This window comes from Staurois parvus, unplaced genomic scaffold (assembly GCF_062004578.1).
Source record: "Staurois parvus isolate SC_StPar_1 unplaced genomic scaffold, SC_StPar_1.0 ptg000138l, whole genome shotgun sequence".
Taxonomy (NCBI): Eukaryota; Metazoa; Chordata; class Amphibia; order Anura; family Ranidae; genus Staurois; species Staurois parvus.
The window spans coordinates 1987666-2002881 of record NW_028317934.1 but is presented as its reverse complement, the minus strand read 5'-3'; positions in this window follow the sequence as shown (position 1 = coordinate 2002881).

The window sequence follows — 15216 nt, the reverse complement described above, 5'->3', positions numbered from 1 at the left end:
TTCCTCTGTTATTCCCAGTGAAAAATAAACTACGTGCTGTGCCTCTCATACATCCCCTCTCAGGTGTGCACTCACCAGAACATAGCCTTTAATTAGCCTTGTTATATAGATTCTACACACATACAGATACTAGGATGACCAGAACACAGCCTTTATTCCACCTTGTTATATAGATTCCAAAATGTTGAGATCGGGAGGTTCCACCAATAATCACCCATGATACGAATTGTAGCCAGGATTATAATATATACTCCTCTCCATAGTTACATAGAAAGAGAAAAAATTTGCTCCAATCGTGTATTACCCAAGGTATACAACTTTAATAAACCATAATATTGCACTTACAACATAAAAAAGTTAGTTAAGCCTTTTTAAAATTAGCCTTTCATTGAGACAGATACCGCTGGTGCTCTCACCATCCACGGATCTGCCAGACAGAAACCCATCACGTCACTTCCGGTTACGGATCTGCGTCACTTCCGGTCCGCCGCACCGTCACACCCTGACATGTTTTGTCATGTTCAGACTTAATTATAGGGAATCCCAAGAGTTTAATTGACTTGATGCTATACTCCGATTAAAAACGGTTCCTTTAATTTTTTTTGAGCAGTGTATCAGTGATAAATGCGATTAGCTTTCCAAAAAACGTCAGGGTTTAGAGGAATATCATGTAAAAATAAATCTGATAAATCTGAAAATAACTTCAGACAAAACTACTACTTTTTTTTTTTACAAACAGGTCAATGGTTAAAGTGTATGTAAAGCCCAAACTATTTTTTTACTTTAAGACAGAGTAGGGACGGTTTAAAACCCCTAGCAATTAAGTTTTCATGTCTGTGTTCAGTTGGGGAAATTTCCCTTCATTTCCTGTCCTGGAGATGAAACAGGAAATTAGAGGAAATCTCTGCAAAGTTGACAGAACTCTCATCTTAGTTTTAACAGAGTATGTTTCCACATTTTACCTCACTTATTGCGCTGATGACAGCTCAAAATTTTGTGACTCTTTCTGGCTTTCTGTCCCCTCCGGAAAGGACACAAACAGCGATACATATATGAGTAAGAGTCTAACCCTTTTTCACTCGGTGTCACCTAACCCAGAAATTAACTTGTACTATCAGAGGTACTGTAGGGGACAGCTTCAAAATGAAGGAGACACACCCTTTGGAGGTACATTTCCACATTCACCTGGGTTCACAGTACAATCATTTAGAGAGCTCTCTCCCTAATTAAAAACTTTCCAGTGATACAGGGAGAAGAGGAAGCTCCAGTGTCACAGTCAACTAGCTGTAAAAGTACACAAGCAGGTCACCTTGGTGGATGACACAGGCTCACCTGGGATCTAAGCAGTAACTGGTATGCACCAGAGCTCCTGATGGTGGAGATGGGTTTTGTTATGTGTTAGTGCCAGGTCACAGTCCTCACGATTGCCCCACCAGGAGGTGAATAAGCCGGGGTCTAGTATCGGAAATAGCAGGATCAAGCAGAGCATAGTCAGTATACAAGTCAAAGGTTGGTAACAAGTGGTTGCAGGCTGGGATCATGCAGAAGCGTAGTTGAAGAACAAGCCAAAGGTTGGTAATGAATGGCTGCAGGTTAGGATTGAGCAGAAGCATAGTTAAGGGACAAGCCAAGGTCGGTAACGAGTAGTGGTGCAGATAAGAACAGCTGCAGGCAAACAAGATATTGACTGGATAGAGCACAATTATCTGGCAAACAGGAACCTCAAAGGCATGTCTTAGGAAGTTCATGGGAGGACCAAAGGGTTCAAGAGAAACAAAACACAAGGCAAGGTTTTCTAAGGAAACAGACAGGGAGCTGTCCAGCATCCCAGGTGGCTCAGCAAGGATATAGACATACAGTAGCACTGTCCTATGTCCATGTTCATTATGACTGGGCATTTCAATGCTGGACCTGGGTTGGGCCTGGGAATTTTAGTGCTACTCCCTTGGCATGCAAGAGTGAAGCACAGACAATAGACTGTAGTACAATAGAGGGGACACATCACAAAGGCCGAATTTAGACTTTGGGGCCCTGGGGCACTTCAGGTTCTATGGGTCCCTCATTAATTAAAATACACAGCAAATCTTACATATCAAAGTCCACTTATTGCATGTCATTGTAAACAACAAGTTATATATACCTAGAAAGATTAAAGAAGTTACATATCCGATGTAAATACATGCCAGCAAAACTCTAAACAGATTTTTAGGTAAGGCAAATTACAATGAACACAGCTGTGCTGCTATGTACTATATAGTTTCATAGATGAGAATGGCCAACTCAGAAATTTACACAACAAATTAGACTTTGAATCTAAGCTTTATCTAAGCTAATTACAGTAAGTTCATCCAACACTCAGTTATATGCTTCACAATACAATATCTACAAAAAGCAAAAAGTCTTTCTACATTTAGCATATGAAAAATCTTTAGTATCATCTTTAGAACATTGCTTTCTACACACACATAAACATTGATAACTGTGGAGTTGTTTTACTCTCTCAAAGACAGTCATACGTTTAAAAATGCCTGATACAACGTCATTATGAGGTCACATGGGAACACACACATGCGATGATTGGCTACCTTTCTTCAGGGCATAAGTGCTCTATGTGTGGCTTGCTCAAACTGTTAAAATTGGTTTAAAACTGATACAATATACTAGTCTGGAGAATGAACATTTGCAGATGATGGCAGGCACAATATGGCTTCCCAAGAATAATTTTAATAAAATAAACTATTTTTTTAATTATTATAATTTTTGAATAGAGATGGGCCCCTTCCAGCAGTGGGCTTGAGGCAAAGGTCCTCTTTGCCCCATTATAAGTCTGGCAATGTACATCAGGTCAAATAACTGTCTTTCACAGCAGATGCAGGGAATGAATTCCTGGTAATAGACCTTTTCATAAATAATTTATCTCTAAAATCCAATTTTCAATGGTCTTTTCTCCATTTTATAAACTGGTATTTGTGTGACAGACAGAATGACCCCCTTGAAATTCACTCCTGGATGCACCTGTCTAGAACAGAAAAAGTACCGAAAAGCATATTCAAATGTTTGCAACAATGTAAATGATTACATTTAGGACCATTTTAAGTCTGGAGCTATCAAAAGGTAGATGTACCAGAAAATCAAAAGATTCATTCCTCAATTCAATATTTGAAAGAAAATGGCAATGTAGAAATTGCTGTCACTTGTATCCAATATATAATGTTGGATAGGAAATAAAATATATGACTTCTGTGTGAACTGTCTGGGAAAATATTTAAAATAATGTCAATATGATAAATACTACAGCTGTGTACCATTCTAAGTTTACATTTAGACTAAATTGTTTTTTGATTTCACTTCTGACATTTCCATACAGAAATTCCTCTAAGATATAATTTGTATTGTGTGTGTATTATAATCACATTTGATTACAGAAGTATTAATTGTTTTTTTAGCTGTTTTTAAAGTGGTAGTAAACTGTAAAAAAAACTGGTCCCCCTGCAGGTTAACCTCATAATGTGCTAGTATGGACAGCATACTAGCACATTATGGAAGAGATTTACTAAAACTGGACCACTCAGAATCTGGTGCAGCTGTGTATGGTAGCCAATCAGCTTCTATCTCCAGCTTGTTCAATTAGGCTTTGACAATAAAACCTGGAAGTTGATTGGTTTCTATGCAGAACTGCACCAGATTCTGCATGCTCCAGTTTTAGTAAATCAATCCCTATGATAGACATACCTTCAAAATGGATCCCTCCAGCGGCGCACTGTCACAGCTGACAGAGTTTCCATCTTCACCCAGTCCCCTTCTGGGTTTGCAAGCTGCAGGTCGTTTGATTAGCTGAACCACGATGACATCACTCCCACGCATTTGAGGTATTTGCGGCACAGCACTCTCAATGGATGGCTCAATCGAGTGTGCCGCCCACTCAGAGCACAGGAGATTTACTAAAGCTGGTTCACTCAGAATCTGGTGCAGCTGTGCATGGTAGCCAATCAGCTTCTAACCTCAGCTTGTTCAATTAAGCTTTAGAAATAAAACCTGGAACCTGATTGGTTTCCACGCAGAAGTGCATGAGATTCCAAGTGGACTAGTAAATAAGCCTCACAATGCGCAAGCACCGATGACAACACTGGCTGCTACACCTCTGAAAATCTTATGAGGAAGTCAGGAAGTGACAAAACGCATCAAGGGACGTGACGTCGGACTTTAGAGATTGACCGGAAGTAGCGGAGCGGCCATCTTTACTAAGGTGATATCAATACATGCGTTCTTGGAAGCAAGCTGCTTGGAGATCCTGTCATATGGGAATACATGCGGTTTTATTTTTATACTGATGTAAGCATATTTTATTAAAGCCACGATTTATTTAATCTGAATTCTACACTATATAGTCCTTTCTTTCCTTCTGAGTGGTAATCTATGGAAAGCCATGAGAAGTGTTTCCTTATACCATGCTTGAGGACATGGGATAGTCTGGTATCTTGCATAGCGATTATGGAATGATCCTGGAGGAATTCTTGGAGATTGCATATTGGGAAAATTACCCTAAAGGCTTTTGGTTATTTTATATAGGGTAAGAGTATTTACTCTAGCCACATAGAAGTGTTCACGGGGTGTTTTCACTTTGTCACGTGTTTCACAGTTTTTTCACAATTTTTTTGGCAATTCATTTGTATTTATATATGTTATGATCATTTGAATATTGAGGATAATACACTATCCAGTTTCTTATATATATTTTCTGGAGGTACACGGTGAAATTCAACCATACATTTTGGATAACTATATTGAAGAAAAAAAGATTTGAGAAGATTCACTGGCACTAAGAGGGTTTTATTATTCAATCTCCTACTTGGTGCATGTTTAGGAGATATTCTCTGTACCTACAGGTAAGCCTTATGATTGGCTAACCTGTAGGTGCAAGTTAAAAAGCACACTATATTACTGCTTTAAGTTTTTAAAATGATGCAGGCATCAAAGAAAAATATTTGTAAAATTAAAGTACCCAAGGTTATATACAGTTGTGCTCAAAAGTTTACATACCCTGGCAAAAATTGTGAAATTTTGGCATTGATATTGAAAATATGACTGATCATGCCAAAAAAATGCACTTTTATTGAAGGATGATGATCATATGAAGCCATTTATTATCAAATAGTTGTTTGGCTCTTTTTTAAATTATAATGATAACAGAAATCACCCAAATGGCCATGATCAAAAGTTTACATCCCCTGGAATGTTTGGCCTTGGTACAGACACACAAGGTGACACACACGGGTTAAAATGCCAATTAGAGTTTAATGTCCCACATCTGTGGCTTTTTAAATTGCAATTAGTGTCAGCGTATAAATAGTCAATGACAAGGTAATGGAACTTTATAAAGATGGAAAAGGACATATAAAGATGTCCAAAGCCTTGAATATGACAATCAGTACTGTTAAATCACCTATTAAGAAAGTTCGGGGATCTCTTGATACCAAGCTAAGGTCAGGTAGACCAAGAAAGATTGCAGCCATAACTGACAGAACACTTGCATGTCTTGTCTCATCCCCAGTCTGTGAATGCACAGTGAAAAAAAAAGCAATTGATAGGCTCATTTCTTTGTCACTTTGCTCACCTGTCCTATCAGCATGCTTCTTAGCACAACTGATTAGCTTCTTGTGTTGCTTCTCCCTCTCCCAGCCTGAGCTCTGTTGTACCGTGAATTGCAAGAAACTGACATGAGGCCAAATCCAGATACTGTACTTACAGTGCTTGATGTAAAAAAGAAAAACATTATGTATTAAAGTGGAACCTTACCCTAAAAGGGATGTTCCACTTTAACACCTCTTTCTCCACTCCTCTCCTACTTTTAGAGGTTTTTTTGGGGGAGCAGGAACCTAGTTTTAACAGGTACCTGCTCCCACTTCTGCTCCAACCGAACAGGCGATTGGACCACAAGTTCTCCCCCCTTTCACCTGACCACAACCTTCAGGGACATATTACAGGTCCCAGAAGGCTGTGAGCCTATTTACAAAGCACAAGTCGCACATGTGCAGTGGGAAGCTGACTGTGAAGCCACAAGGGGTCACAGCCAGTTTTCCTTCATAAACATGCAGGTGCCAGGGGCCCAAAGACTGCCTAAGACCTGGCCCAGGTGAGGACAGCACTGGATCCTTGGATAAGCAAATGTTCTTTTTTTTAAAGGTTTTTTTTTTCAAGTCATCAGCTACAGTCATCAGCTTACAGCTGCTGACTTTTATTTTTTTAGTTAAGACTAAAGATTATCTTTAATTAATACAGGAGTGCATTAATTTTTGTCCTTTATATCTGCCTGGAATTCATCTATTGACCTTGTATTCAGACATAAAACAATGGTATAGTGCAGCCTTTCCCAACCTTTTTAACATGGAGGAACCGTTGAAATACCTTTCTGGTCTCAGGGAACTCCTGCTAAAAATTACTAGATCTACAGCTCCTGGTATATGAGTGTGATGGTCAAAGCAAAAAAAATTCCTTACATTTATGAGCTGAAGGAAGAATCCCCCTCTTATAAATTAGTAAAAAGATAATTGTGGTCAGTGGTTACTCATGTGAGAGGTAGACAGTGCTCATTGCTCAAGGAACCCCTAGAAATCTCTGGAGGAACCCAAGGGTTTTGCAGAAGCCTGGTTGAGAAAATGCTGGTATAGTGGATTGCTGGTTAAAATAAAGTTGAAATTTCCCTTACATTAACCACTTGAGTACCAGTTTCCAGTGCTGAGATACTGTGGGGTTGATTTATTAAAGGCAAATAGACTGTGCCCTTTGGAAGGGCAGTTGCTCCAGAGCTTAGTAAATGAGGGGAAGCTTCACTTTGCAAAGAATACCCAATCTCGTGCAAAGGAAATTAAGGGATGATTGGATGATGGGAGCCAGAAAAGCTCTAAGCTGGAGCAACTGCACTTGCAAAGTGCACAGTCTACAGTATGTGCCTTTAGTAAACCAACCCCTTTGATTGCCAATTACTTGGTCATCCAGCAATGTACCCAAAATAATTTGAAATAATTTTTAACACAAACAGAGCTTTCTTTTGGTGGTATTTAAAAAAAATTGGGTTTTATTTTTTACTATTTATAGGAAATGCACCAAACAATTCCCTTATTTTCAGTTAAAATTAAAATGCCAGAAAAGTGCAAACACCATCAAAATGACCCACTTTGAAAAGTATAAACCCCAATGTGACCTCATTTTTGTCAAAATTCTTTGGAAATAAATGTGGCAATAGTACTCTAGATCCAGCGCATACAGGTCAATGTACTGGTCAAGTGGTTAAAGTGCACATGGGAAGGATAGTGGAGGTGAAGGGTTAAAATACAGGTCACTGAAGAGCTAAAGTGTATAGGAGATAGCGGGGGGGGGGGGGGGGTGAAAGGGTTAAAAAGCACTTACTTGCATCTACTGCAGTGATCTAATAAATTACTCATTCATCAGTTTTCTTCCCTTACATTGCTTCATTGTCAGAATAATGGGAGGGCTGTGATTGGTCTCTCTTTAACCAGTCACAGAAATACCAAGGTACAGAGCCGCTTAGAATGGCTTTGTACACATTGTCTATGAACTGAGCCTTCCAAAGACAGTTTGGTTTATAGGCATTAACAGGCACATTGGCAGATGGTTATTTCTCCAGTGGTGTTAACAAATGGCTCTGCAGAACAAAAGTTCCCCAATTTACATTTAAAGATTTTAGGCAACATGCCAGTGGTTAATCTATAACCAATGAGTATTGATCCAACCTTTTCAGTCAGGCTTTGTGAAAGCCAAGCTAAGGAGCCACTAAAGACAATCATTAACTTTGATAAGCTATATATAGCCAGCCCATTAACCTTGGATTTATGTAAAAAGTGTTCAAGGGTTTATTATAAATGTGTAATTATTCTGCACACTCACCAAAACTATATAAAACACTTAAAGTATAACTAGGGGCAAAATCTTTTTTTTGTGGCCCTGTTATGGATATTCACCCTTTTCTATTTGTCTTGTTTATCATTATCAGGGAAAGCAAAGTGAAAGAAAATCCGAAAATTGGGGTTATCCCCAAATCAAAAATAGTGAAGACAACAATTCTGGTGACACTGGTGACAACCAGGGATTTCCTCACTTTAGAGGGATTTTCTCTTTCTTCCTGTTTTGGCTACAGGACAGGAAGTGAAAAGAAATCACTCCATTGGTACACAGATGGCAAAAATAATCCTTAGACGGGTTATAATCCTCCCTTACTCTGTTAAGAAAGAAAAGACGTTTTGCCTTTAGTTCTACTTTAAGTTCAATGTATTTGTGAAATGATTTTTTCCTGGTCCCAAAAGACCTTTATAAGCACATCAATTTGAAATGTACACAACTGAAGCATGCAAAGACATTAATGAATACAACATTCATGAAGTAAAGCAGCATCATGGACCCACGCAGGGATCTCAAACAACAATATTATGAAAAAGTTTCAATTATGATCTATTACAATAATAACAAGGTCGCATATACTATCATGTAGTTTAAGCTTCATAGTGCACAGTGTTCTGACAAATGAACAAACCCAAACAATCCTTAAATCAGCTACACAATGCAGGAGGAAAATGAAATTAGGAAGAGGAATCATCCTAAAAAACATGCTGACTGAATGTTTCACCATAAAAATCAGGCCTGGGTATGTGTGTTGGTAGTGGTAAGCGACAGCTGAAGTTAAAACCCCAAAAAAGAGAAAAGGGTCCTCTGGTGAGCTTATAGAAAAGGAGGAGTCAAAGAACTCAAGAAAAGGTGCCAAGGGAGGTGAAGTGAAGAAAAGCATGGGAGGTTTCAGACGTGGGTCTGTCTCAAGACAGATCAATTAGGAAGATGGCAGAATGTACTAGTTACGGAAGGACCAGTTGTGTTGTAAATCTAGAGATTTGCTGCTAGTCAAGCCAGGGTGGCCAAATCGATAGAAGATGGTTGTGTTTGTCTTCCAATACTGCCGTTAGCTTTTCATTGTTAAAAATACCCTGTATTCTGGATTTCACTTCTTCAAAGTGGAATGTTAAAGCTTTCCAGGCACAAGCTATGGTTTGCCTAGTTGCCATAAAGTAAAGCTCAATCAGAGTCATGGATCTCTGTGGGATCTCTCGCAATGGTCTATAAAGGAGAGCTTCACTTGGGTTTTGCCGCAGTTTGACATGTGTGACCGAGTGGATCAAATTATATACCCTGGTCTACAAGCAGTAGGCCATTGGGCAGGACCACCAAATATGAAGCACTGTTCCTGTGTTCATGCACCCTCTAAAACAAAGGTGGTTATATCCAGGAACATACTTAGCTATGCGCACTGGGGTGAAATACTAGCGGATGAGAATCTTGTATGAGTTTTCTAGCGGTGAAATACTAGCGGATGAGAATCTTGTATGAATTTTCTAGCGCCTGAATATTCTGAGAGCACTTTGAGATGGCTTGCCAGATTGGTATCCAATCATTCAATGATAAAGATTCTTTAAGGTCTTGAGACCACTGAGCACTAGGCAACACCTTAGATGGCAACACCTCAGATGGTCACAGTGGGTCCCATATATTTATTCCATAGTCTGCTTGAAAGGGTATATACCAGTGTGCAGAGGGTCCTTCAGAATTTCTAGTGTTAATATGTGGTTACATCCCTTTAGCGCCTGATGGATAAATGCATGCATTAGCTGTTGGGATTTGAGCACAGGGATCTCTTGTTTGTTGTATTGTTGGGTCAGTAGCCAGACCTGAACCTTGTAGCTCTCCTCATTGTGTCTTTTCCCCTATGTTAGCATTGTGTCCACAGTAGCATTTGTGTAGGCAGAGCAGAGTAGGACTGGCCATAGAGGGATTACTTTGATGCAGTTGGCCAGCTTAAGCATGTATTGCAATATGTGTGAACTAAATATCCCTATTTATTGCACAGTCTGCTTGAAGGGGTATATACCAGTGTGCAGAGGGTCCTTCAGAATTTCTAGTGTTAATATGTGGTTACACCCCTTTAGCACCTGATGGATAAATGTATGCACTAGCTGTTGGGATTTGAGCACAGGTATCTCGTTTGTTTTTTTGTCCCAATTATTAGACACAGGTTGCCTTTGGTAGTTGCGGAGGATTTACATATCGATTTAAATCTTGTAAGGGTTTTTGGAGAATCAGGGGTTCGATGAAATGACAAAGTTGAAGATACTAAAAGAGTTCAGTAGAGGGGATGTGGTACTTATCATGAAACTAGGCAAATGTTTGAAAATCCTTTCACTGTCAGCATTGAATGAATTGTCTCAAAACCCTGGGAAATCCACCAAAAGAAAGAAGCCTCATCTGACATTCCCGGAGGAAATAAGGGACAGTCAAACAATTGGAGAAGCAGCAAATGAGGGGACATTAAACCTGCAGAATACTTGCTGCTTTGGCATAGCCATAGGGGGAAGCCAGGGAAGGGAGGTTAAGGGAGTCGGATGGACAACCAAGATGTCTACCATGACCCAAAGCGGGAAGTCTTGTCCAGCATAGAATTGAACTAATGGTATTATTTGGGCTTCCATATAATATTGCCATATATCTGGGATCCTAAGTCTGCCACATATTTTAGGGAGAAAGAGAATGTGGCGCGACAGTTGCAGGCGGCCTGAAGCCCATACAAAGTTCATAACTTGTCATTGTAGTATTCATATTATATGGGAGGGTATCTGAATAGGTAAAACCAAAAAAGGATAAAGTAGTTTTGTGAGATTTGACATCTTGATGTGAAATCATTTTTTTTATTCAGTTAAAGTGGAATTGCACCCTAGAAATACTCTCCGAACAATATAACGCATGTGCTTTGATAAATGCATAGCACCAGGTTTGAATTCTGTCCACGCTGCAGTTGTCCAGCAATCAGCGTTGGAAACTGCCAACCATGTACCAGCGATACCGTGCAACTCATGGTGTTGCTCAGGCCCTCCATGCTATTCACGTCCTGTTATTACAAAAGAGATAGAATAAAAGCAAGATGCAGAGATGTGTCAATAAAATGTATCTTTATTGCAGCAACAAAATAAATCCCGCACTTACATGTGATGTTTGAAGTATCCAGCATATTACATGCAGTTAAAAGGCAAAAATTGTTAGAGTTTAAAATGGTAATAAACGCCAATATAATTTTTTTAGGGTCCTCCTGCAGGTATATGCCATAATGTGCTAGAATGCACTGCATAGTAGCAAGTTATGGCAAACTCACTTGTCAGAAGCATTTCAGCGCTGTGGTGTGATCAGTCCAGAGCAGGGGTGGACTGACAACTCATGGGGCCCCCGGGCAATAGGGGATCATGGGGCCCCTGTGTCCTCGCCCAAACTCAAAAAAGCCTATGAAAAAGGTACCAGGGGCATCTCATGGGGCCCCCTACTGACCCCGGGCCCTCAGGCAGTGCCCGAGTTTCCAAATGGTCAGTCCGCCCCTGGTCCAGAGGGTTCCGGGAACTTGCATCTTTGCACGGTCTTCTTTCCAGGTTCTCTGTCTTTAGCAGCTTGAATGGCTGGGTCGCAATGATGTCACTCCTGCACGCATGCAATGGCACAGATCGGGGGCCGTAAATGCACACTGACCTGTGCATGTGCGGCTCGGCATACATGATGGCTGACAGGCAGAAGGAAGCTCTTCTGTCATAAATGTCCTGTTTGTCAGCAATTTGTGCAAAACATGCCTTTACTACCACTTTGAAGCTACATTCACAGTGGCAATTAGAGCCTGGGTGAATTATAGCAGCAATTCCTGCTGCGGCTCTCAGCAGGTAGTTGTGGCCCCTGCCCCGGTTCACTATAGTGACAGGTCAACAGCAGCCACACCTGTTTGCGATTCTCTGCACAGCAATTACCTGCGGTGATCGCTGCATAATGCACACAAAATGCAGGTAATCTTTGGCTGTGCTACAATTTGCACCGGCCTTAATCACTGCTGTGAATGTAGCCTTACAGTACACAGTGTCAAAGCTGCCTATGGTAGATCAGAAGCCTGCACTGGACTGCAAGCAAATATCTAAAGTTAAACAGTATACAGGCTGTACATGCACCTTCAGTACACAATAAAGGTGGAAGTAGGACTCTGGCCAGACCAGTAATTTAGCATCAATACTCCAGGTCCTGAAACGCTTTATGCTATGCAGATATTTAGTACTGCAGAGGTGAGTAGAAATGTGGTTTAATTGTGTTCAGCACTAAACACATTAATCCTTAGTTAGTGCCAATGAAGACTTGTTGGTTATTTTGGCATGCATAGATATGCAACTGTGGCATGCACTTTCTAGCCAAAGTGTTCAACAAAAGTGTTCTACATGTAGCATGTTATAGGTCCAATCTTGTGTGTTTTTTAGACTTAAAATGAATTTGTGCTTTATCCAGAATCTCATTTTTAACTTTCCCTGTGTAAGCTCAAGTCCATTTGAAGATTAAAAAAACTGAGGACACTCTCCCCACCCAATATGACAATACTGGGCCAGATTTCAATGGCCAGTGATGTCACATAAGAGGTGAGGGAATTAATCACATGATCTACCAAATCCAGAAATATTGGTATTTCCTTTTGCTCCTGGCAACAAAGGGATTGTTACGGAAGAGAATGGAAGGTAGCTAGATGCAGGAGATGTAACAGAAATGGAAATGCCACATCACTAATAAGAGGTCCAGATAAAATGTTATTCAAATAAATTTAGAGGGGCAATCCAAAAAGAAGCCTAAAAGTTTCAGAGGTCCAATAACACACCCTTCATCAGGGCTTGATTGATAACACTGTGAATAGACTAGCAGACTATTATTATTATACAATATTTATAAAGCGCCAATAGTTCGCTCAGCGCTGTACATTACAAAGGGGGACAGAACATGTGACAGAACAATACCAATACAATGCAAAACATGAGGGGATTGACTAGAAGTTTTTTGATTGTTCTCATGACTTTTATTAGAATAAAGTTGCATCTGGACCTCTTAGCAGTGGCTGGTCGGTTTAATTTCCATTTTTGTTCCATTGCACCACAAGCCAAGAAGACTGTGGAGATCCTCTGAGGTGTAGAAGATGCCTGCCTGGAACCAGATCATATAGATCATATATATCACCAGCATTACTTTAACATATAAACACCTGTAAGATAAGCCTATGGATCCAGCACCATTTTTCCACTTTCCTTAACTGTAGATGTAGGAGATAGCCAGTCATTAAATAGACTCTTAAACTGACACTTAAAAAAACTCTAAAAAAACCTGTCCCCTGAGAGGAATATTTTTAACCCCCCTGGCGGTATTCCTGAATGTAGCTCGGGGTAAAGTTTCAGTACCAAAAGCGATAACCCCGAGCTACACTCGGGCTTACCATGCGGAGCTGCTCCAGGATCCCTCGATCACTTACCTTGTCCTGCGTTCCCGCGATGTCCCTCCTGCAGTGTCCCCGGCAATGTAATCCGGCGGATGCCGGCATCTGTCATCTGGGTTCCATGCCCTGCGAGCGTTGGGACGTACGGGGACGGAACAGCGGGAAATTTGAAAATGACAAAAAGTGACATTTGCTAAATTCACCAAAATCACATAGTAAAACATTACTGTATCAAAGCATTTCACATACATATTGTCCCGAGTGCTTTGTCCGGCGCCCTGCCTGCATTTTGACTGTTCTATCTGCCTGGAAACTGAGAAATGTCCATGGCGTCCAAAAAGCGTCCCTTTAGGTCAAAAGAGGTTTTAGACCAGCTAGAGAACAGCGATAGTAAATCAGAACCACTTGCAGAATTGAGTGATGATTCGTGGGGGAAATTCGTCATCAGACACTGAAAACGATTCTGCGACTTTGCTCAGTGATGTGCAAACTTGGCGCTATATTTCAAATTTCAGTGTTTTTAGTTTGATTATATTATTGAATTAAATTTATTATTATTATTATATTATTATTTTTTATGATTATTTATTAAATTAATTTATGATTTCGTGTTTCAACTTGTAACATACCCGGGATGTTTACTAGACTCTTGTTCGGACCAGGGGCGGACTGACCATTTGGAAACTCGGGCACTGCCCGAGGGCCCGGGGTCAGTAGGGGGCCCCATGAGATGCCCCGGCATCTTTTTCATAGGCTTTTGTTTGAGTTTGGGCAAGGACACAGGGGCCCCATGATCCCCTATTGCCTGGGGGCCCCATGAGTTGTCAGTCTGCCCCTGGTTCGGACAGATTTCAGTGAGTTATTCCTAAAAATTACAGGCCTACAATAAAAAAATACATATTTCCATGCAAAAAAATGTACCACTTTGAGCACAGAAATAATCAGACCGCTAGGGAGGTTAATCCACAACTCTCCCACATCCCACACCACCAAGATGGACACATCCAGTTTTTCTGTGTTGTGGTGTGTTGTGTTGACACAATGCATTTTATTGTGAAAAAAAGAACACATATTAACATGCGCACTGAAGAGATATGAAAGGGGCCTAAATATCCACCTTGAATGGCTTTAGTTTCTGTCCTAGCTCATAGACACCTAACATAATTTCACAATTAACACCAATGACAAATGTTAGTGATATTTAAAAGATTCAAACCCTATATGATAATACACATACAATATACCATTTAAAACATTAATAAAACAAAAAGAGAAAAATTTACAGATCCAAGAAATTATTCCTTTACAGAAATAACATCATTTTTTATAGTGTAAATTAGCAAATGAGGCACGGTAATGAAAAAATACCATATTCATTATGCTTTAGTGAATTGACCCCAATTTTCTTTACATTAAATTATAACATGCACTGTTATGACACTCCAAGGGGCTGCTAATTCTAATTTTGTAAATGCGGTGCAATGTATGAAGCAATAAAGAATTATTATGTATGGTCATTACTACTTACTATACATAATTATATAATACGTATGACTGCATCATTAACATAATTGTTTTATAAAAGCTCCTCTTTACTATGGTATATTTTAACAAGAATATATTTTTTGAAACCTATTTATATCTATATATATTACACAGGAGAGAGAGAGAGAGATTATATAGGATAAATATATATATTTATAAAAAGAGACAGAGAAAAAACTATTTATTTATCAAGCTGTCAAATACTTAGTATGGATTTGTCCTACTGTGTTTATAATACACTATAAATCCTTTTGTTTCTGGTGTTACATTTGGGTAAAAAAAACTAAAAATAGGTATAAAGAAAATGCCTAACATAAAATGTGGCATAAATTAAAATAACA